Genomic DNA, 8,172 nt, shown 5'->3' on the forward strand with positions numbered 1-8,172 from the left:
AGGCTCTAAGTTCATCCATGTTATGAGATTTCACAGATTCATCATTGTTCTTTAACATTGTATAGTATTCCATTGTGTGTATGTACCGTAGTTTGTTGATCCATTCTTCTGTCAATGGTCATTTAGGTTTTTTCTATCTTTTTGCTACTGTGAATAGTGCTACAATGAACATGCATCTGCATATATCTGTCTGTATCACAGTTTTTATTTCTCTAAGATATATACCTAGTAGTGGGATTGCTGGATTGTATGGAATTTCCAGCCTAGCTCCATTCTTTTGAGCTGCTCAGAATAGTCAAATCTTTCTCATCATGCCAAACTTTTCAAATACCAATTGCTATGTTTATGTCCCTCTTTCCCCAGGCTCAACATACCTGCTTCCCTCTGACCTGTCTGTGGACTTCTTCTGAGTCACATCAAGCCCCTCTTTGTGGTCTCTACTGATCAAACTGGGAAGACCCAAACTTTAGTCTTCAACTTTCCTGCCTCATCACTTTACCAGAAGTAAAATATGAGCAAATATTTTATAAAGTGTTCTGTCAACATTTACCTGTTCTGCCACCCCAACCTGGGGGGCAGACTATGCAAATAGCCTCCAGACTCCACTTTGAGCACTACTCCATCACCTGGCCTGAGGTGACTGGGGTCTGGAGGATGGCCCATAAGGTACATGGCCTCTAGGCCGTGCCTCCAGCACAACAACCAGGGGGAAAACCCTACCCACATCCCCTGCTGCCCCCCACCCAGCCTTGTGCAGAAGCTGACCAGAGGTCCTCCCTGCCCTTTGCTTGCCCTGTCCCAGAGCCATGGGCATGGTTCTGCGTTGAGCCATTTCTGGTTGATGACAATGCCAGTGACAAGCCTGAATAGTTTCCACTCACAGGAAGGCTTTCCCTACAGCATGCAGTGCAAAGGCCTGATTGTTAATAACATAATTTGCATGGCACTTTGCAGCTTGGAGCACATTAGTTCACTTCAATATTGCCTTTTTACAAAAAGGGACATCTTTTTTTTTTTTTTTTCCAAGTGAGGAGATAAAGGCTTGGGGAGGTTAAGTGATTGACTTGCCCAAAGTTACACAGCCACCAAGTGACAGAATTTGCTTTTGAGTTGAGTTCAGAGTTCTTTGACATGTCTTGTCCTGAAGGCTTTGGGGCTGCTGTTGTATTATTCCTATGACAATACTACTTTGCCCTCAGGGCTATAAGGCTTCCAGTAGCCCCTTTCTCAAAAGTCACCACAGACACCAAGAAGCAGGTACTGTCAGAGCCCTTAGACTTTAGTTACATGTTTATAATGAAGAGAATTTTTTAATGTTGAGCCACATCTTGCTTCTTGAAAGACTCATTATGTTTAGTAAAGGGAGCCCTGGGGGCTCAAATGGATAAGTGCTTGGCTGCTAACCCAAATGTTGGCTGTTTGAATCCACCCAGCAGCTCTGTGGGAGAAAAACTTGGTGGTCCACTTCTATAAAATTATACCCAAGAAAGTCCTATGGGGCAATTGTACTCTGTCACATGTGGTCACTAGGAGTTGAAGTCAACTTTACAGTACCTAACAACAATATAACCTGTTTAATAAAGCCACAGGTGTGATCTGCAGACAAGAATGGAGTGGTGAATGAGAAGAGTCATGTTGCAGGGACAGTCAAGTTTCATTGTCCATTCATCCTCCTGCTCATGACATCCAAAGGAACTTACTGACTGAAGGGATTATTCCTAGGGATTTTTCCTGATGTTTTCAGGAAGATAAGCCCTTTGCTGATCTTCATCGGAATTTTGTTGGAGTCAGGCTCCCAGAGTGAAAGGAGCTCAGGATTCTGAGTGGAATGCTGCTGGGAGTTCCTGCCAAATTCTGCCTTCAAGCTCTTCACCTTCCAACTCTGTAGGACTGAAGTTACCCAGCCCTTAGCCCTAGGGACCCAGCACGGAGCTGGAAGGACTAAAGCCAAGGGACAGGGACAGGTAATCAAAGAATAAGTGATGGTACACTAGGTTGGATCAGGCTAAAAGGCAAACTGAGAAATTATCTCCAGATTCCCTGAATTTGGAGGGTCCTGACTCATCACCTTCGTTGGCTCCCTGCTGCCTGAAGATATGTTAATGTAGCTTCATTGTTGTTGCTAGTTGCCTTGGTCAATAGAACAAAACTTTGCCCAGTCCTGCACTGTCTTTATTACTGTTGATATGTGTTCTGGTTACCTAGTGCCGCTCTGACAAGAATATAACACAAATGGGACGGCCTTAACAAATAGGAGTTTATTCTTACAACTGGGAGGCTTTAAGTCCAAGTTCAAAGTGCCAAGCTCTAGGGGCTGGGTGAAAGCCTCTCAACCTTGGGGTCTAGCTCTGCCTCCTGCTTCCGGCCCACTGGAGCTAGAGGCTTTTCTTCACTCAGATAACTGCTGGCTGCTGAGGCTGAGAAGCCCCAAGGTTGACAAGTAAAAAGGCACAGTTCCAATGTTACCAAACCACATGGCAGGCCATTAACTTAAGTCCATTGTAAGTCCCAAGGTTGGCAGAGCATGGCAGGCTGCTGAGCAACGACACGGCTACGTGCAGGGTCCAAGCATGCCACAGGCTAGAGACCATTCCCAAAGATTTCTCCTTATATACAGGAAGTAGACCACATCCCAAAGGCAGCTACTTAGCTACTTGTGGTAGACCCCACCATGGAGTTAATTGTCAGTCTCACCATGGGGAATAACTACCACCAGCTGCCCAGCCACTCAACCAGGCCCAGCCAAGTTGACACACAAACATAACTACCACAGTAAGAATGAGTCCCTTGTAGCAGCCACTGTGCATTTTGCGTGCCTTCCACCTTAGGGGACTCATCTTCCAGCACCCGATCAGGCTGAACTCTGCTATGATCCACAGGGTTTTCACTGGCTAATCTTCAGAAACAGATCCCCAGCCTTTCTTCCTAGTCTACCTTAGTCTGAAAGCTCTACTGAAACATGTCCACTAGGATGACCCTGCTGGTATTTGAAATACCAATGGCATAGCTTCCAGCATCCTAGCAAGCTACCATATGTGACAAACTGACAGGCAGGTGGTGGTGATGTAGTTTTACAAAGTCCTTAAGAACCTAGCCCCAAATTCTGGTTTCTCTGTAAGCCAAGCTCCCACACAGCCTGTGGTCCAGTTACGTAGAATTATTTTCTAGACCTCCAAAAGGCCATTCCCCTTTCACATCTCCTGACTCTGCTGCATGCTGCCTGGCAAGTGCTTCCCTCCAGTTCTCTGTGAGAGAATTTCTACTCACTCTTGAAGAAAACCAAAACCAAACTCACTGCTGTCAAGTCAAATCTGACTCATAGTGACCCCTCCTTGGGTTTCTGAGGTGGTAGCTCTACGGAAGTAGATTGTCCAGTCTTCCTTCCAAGGAGTGGCTGGTGGGTTTGAACCACCAGCCTTCTGGTTAGAAGTCAAGTGCCTTAGGCACTATGCCACCAGCACTCTTGAAGACCTACCACAAATGCCACCTTCCCTGTTCTGATCTTAGCTCTACTTTAGCACTTCTCACATTGTCATGTGATTGATTTTGTGGCTAAGTGCACAGACATTAAAGCCAAACTGCCTGGACTGAAGTCCTAGCTCTATTACTTACTGGCTATGTGCCCTTGGACATGGTCTCTGCTCTTAGTTTCCTTCTGTGTAAAATAATAATAATATCTATCTCACAGAGTTATTTGAGGATTAAATTAGCTAATATGTGTTAAACACCTAAGCCAGTGCCTAGTGCTCTGTAAGTGTTAGCTATTACTACTATTAGAGGCCTTGGATGGTACAAATGGTAAATACACTTGACTGCCAACTGAAGGGCAGGAGATTTGAGTCAACCCAGAGGTGCCATGGAAGAAAGACCTGGAGATCTACTTCTGAAGGATGAGCTACAGCAAGCCCTACAACCATAGTTCTACTCTGACATACATGGGTTTGCCGTGAGTCAGAGTTGGTAGCAACTGTTTATTATTATTATTATTATTATTATTATTACCTTTTTCTGTTTGCAGTCTCATGTCATGGTCCCCACCTGTTCAGACTCACCTGGGCATCAACAATCATGATTAGGCCATTTGCAGACAATCAGTAAGCCAAAGCTGGAAGTGAAGGGAGCTGTATCTACACCACTGTGTATAGGTGAATAGATGCTGAGGTGCATGATTCCTGGTTTCCAGTCCATGTTCCCCTGAGACCAGAGCTCCACTCTGATTCCTTTTACAGTCCCTTCTAACTCCTTCCAGCAGACATTGGCCATCCTTCAGTCCAGATAGACCCCTTGGATATCACAATGTCTTCATAGACTTGGTGATTTAAACTAAGGAAGGATTTTTGTTCAAACTACTTTTCCATGCCCGTGTGACCCTCAGTTGGTGGTGACATTACTCAGTTGGCTCCCAAAGGGATCTGGGAGCATCTGACACTTTATGACACCTCCTAGACTTTGGTCTTTTTTAATGCAAAAACCATGCCTGAGTTCCTAGTACAGTAGGCTTTTAAAATATCTGGGTGGATAGATGAATGAATGAATGAATGAATAAACAGATCAGCTGTAAGTGAGCCATCCATAAACTTAAACACACATATATATTCCCATGATGTGGTTGACTCCACCTGAGTTTTCTATGCCTGACAGCTGAAATCATCCTAGGTGAACACACCTCCAAGTGTTTACTCATCTCTCTTCTCCTTAGCTGGAATTCTCTTGAATTTTCAATATAGTGCTACCATCTGGAATAAAAATGGTCTAAGAACATCTTTTGTGCTTCCCAGAGTGCTGGATGGGTAAGAGAGGGCAGGGGCTACCAGAGAGAGTTTGACACCTAAGAAAACTTCAACTTCTTGTAAGTTTTGGCTTGGTGTGGAGATAACCAATTACTTAGAATCATAAAGACATTAAATTTTAGAACTGGAAGGGACAGCCAACATAATTTAACCCAATCCCTTTCTTTCACCAAGATGAAAACTGAGGTCAGATAGCCTGAATGACTTTCCAAGGCCATTCAACTCTTAAGTGTCAGAGTCAGGACCTGCACTCAGGTCTCCTGAGTTCCTGTTAGTGCATTTTCTGCTGATCTCTCATTGCCCCATCAGCCTTTGTATCTCATACCTGTCCTTTCTAGCAGAGGCAAAGCTGGTACCTCAAACCAGGCCCATGGGGAAGCTCATAGAAACCAGGGCAGGGTTGGAGGCAGGATAAATAGTGATACTGGTTTTGGGGGAAGAGGTTTAATGGAGCTTTCACCAAGCTTGGTTTAAAAAAAAAAAAAAAAACTACCATCGAGCTGATTGTGACTCAAAGCAGCCCCACTGGGTTTCAGAGGCAGTAAATCTTTTCAGAAGTAGATTGACCAGTCTTGCTTCCACGGAATGGCTGGTGGGTTTGAACCACCAACCTTCTGGTTAGCAGTTAGATGCCTGAGGCACTGTGCTTGCTACCAGAGGTCCTTAAGTTTGGTTTAGGTGCTCAGAATTTAAACTTCCACCACTGCTTATCCATAGAAATCTTTTCCCACAATTTGTGGAAGGGTTTTGTCAAGGTCATTCTTATCTCCCCCAATGTTTCACCACTCACCCAGCCACTTCCTTTTGTGTGTGAAGGGTATGTGGGGAAGGGGTTGATTGAATAGGGAGGCTAGTTGTTTTTGTTTTGTTCAGAATGTCTGCTTTTTTTCCCATGAGCTGTTTGTAAGGCTTTGAAATGAATGCACAGACTCACATAACTTATGTGGGGCAGAGAAAAGAATGTGCCAGCACCAAACTGCGTTGTCTTAGATATGGTGATAATAATAATAACAAAAAAGAGATGCCCAATAATGGGGCATTAAAATCTATTTTGGTAAATACACAAAGTAGAAAAGAGTGTAACCCAAGGACTATGCAAAGGGCAGAGACGACACATCCCCTGGCACAGAGAAGCTAGTCTTGGCAGACTCCTTGGAGAGCGAAAAGGTACAAACACATTACACTGCCTTCAGGTGCTGTTTCCTTTCATTACACTCCTGATAATCATTAAATATGTGAAGAAGAAGATGTACGTCTATTAACACAGAAAATGTCCCTGATGTTTTATGAAGTGAAAAAAAAGCAGATTGCAAAGCATTGTCTTCACACAACTCCAATTTTATTAAAAAAAATTTTAAGGATAAAAGTGCAGTGGAAATACATATATATCATTATGTTAACAGTGGTTATGCATGATTTATACTTTCATGTATTACCTTAAAGTTTTACAATACACAATCAGTTTTGGAAAACACTATAAGGATTTCAAAAAATAAAGCTTTCTCTTGCGGTTAAGCTTAGAGGGTAAGTTCTGAAAAGGGCACTGTTAAAGGGGTGAGTCCTTGCATTAAGAAAGTTGTGTGATTGGTAAAGGTTATTTCCCTTGTCTGTGAAGAGAGAGGCAGGATGAGGGCATCCTTAGTGAAGGTGTGGGCTGGAGACTCTTTAATCCAAAAGTCTGGAGAGAGAGATATTCCTGGAGTCCCGGGTCAGAATGTGACATTATTTTCCATCTAGAGACAATGCTAACTGCGTTGTTAGAGTCTTCAGTACTCTCAGCACTGTAGTTAAGCAATATTATGCCTTAATAAGCTCATAGGGGCCAGCCTGGGAAACTAACCACCCTTAACACAATTTTTATGGGAAAATAGAAATTTCACACCATCAGTTTACATTGGAGTTTTTAGCATGCAACTCTTTTCAGTTTGGCGTAGTGGTTAAGGCATTTGGCTGCTAATCAGAAGGTCAATGGTTTGAACATACCAGTTGCTTCATGGGAGAAAGATGAGGCAGTCTGCTTCCATAAAGATTTACAGCTTTGGAAACCCAATGGGTATCACTATGAGTGGGAATTGACCCAATGCTGTGAGTTTGGTTTTTTTTGGTTTGGTTCTTTTTAGTTTGGAGACTACTTTTAGTTTGCTGTGCTCCTTTATTCACTAATTATTTCAAAGAATCCCCAGTAGTTTGTAATAGATTACAAACTTGTAGACAAATCTTTTGGCTTAAGCTTCCTTTGTTAACTCAGCATATAGCCAGAAGGTTTTTGAGTCTGGAGGGATTTTAGAGATTGGCACTTAAATGAGTATTACTTTTCATTGATAGAGTTGGTCAGAGTTGTTCAGAGATCAAGCAAGTATGCTAGTGATTTATGGCTTTTGCAACACTCCTGAATCTCTTCAACCTTTCCCCTCCATTGTTGGGAGATGCTTTAAGGGAAGAGATGTATACCTAATTCACCCAATCCATTGATACATTCATTGAAGTCAGGGCTAGCATCATCCTGAAAATCCTCTAGCACTTGGGACAATTTCAGGATCATCTACCACTTGGTGTTAAGTTGATTCTGACTTCTGGCGACCCCATATGTGTCAGAGTAGAACTGCGCTGTATAGGGTTTGCCAAAGACTGATTTTTCAGAAGTAGACCATCAGGGTTTTCTTCCAAGGCATCTCTGCATGGACTTGAACCTCCAGCCTTTTAGTTGGCAGCCAAGTACACTAACTGTTTGCTCCTCCCAGGGACTCCAGGACCATCAAGAATGTTCTAATAAATACTTAGAAGCATTATGAGGGGGCAGAGTGTTAGACTAGGTGTGATGAGATTTGAGGGCTGGTCCTGGCTAGTTTAAAACCAAACCAAACTCACTGCTGTCAAGTTGGTCTCAACTCATAATGACCCCTCCTTGGGTTTCTGAGGCAGTATCACTACAGAAGTAGATTGCCCAATCTTCCTTCCAAGGAGTGGCTGGTGGGTTTGAACCACCAGCATTCTGGTTAGCAGTCAAATGCCGCAGGCACTATACCACCAGAGCTTAGAAAAGTTATAAAAAGAAGAGGTGGATAACATTATGTCAGAGAGCCTTTCCATATCTGACAGGTGAACTGAGAAGTCTCATCGCATGTGTGGGACAGATTTCAACCTGTTTGATAAGCTGCTTCTTGGTCAGAGAAGAGATAGAATATTTGGCCTCTGTTGCAGAGGATTGCTTTGGGACTTAACGGAAATGATCTCCTAGACCTTCAGCAGTGATCTTTGACCTTTTCTGGGTAATGGTGCTTTTTGAATCATATCAACATTAGGTATCTCTTCCTCTAAAGTTCTGCATATGATTCCAGGGGTTTCTAGGTCCCATTAAGTCTATATGGGCCTTCTAGAAGTC

This window comes from Orycteropus afer, unplaced genomic scaffold, assembly GCF_000298275.1.
Source record: "Orycteropus afer afer isolate SDZICR_OR568_19922 unplaced genomic scaffold, OryAfe1.0 scaffold00010, whole genome shotgun sequence".
NCBI lineage: Eukaryota > Metazoa > Chordata > Mammalia > Tubulidentata > Orycteropodidae > Orycteropus > Orycteropus afer.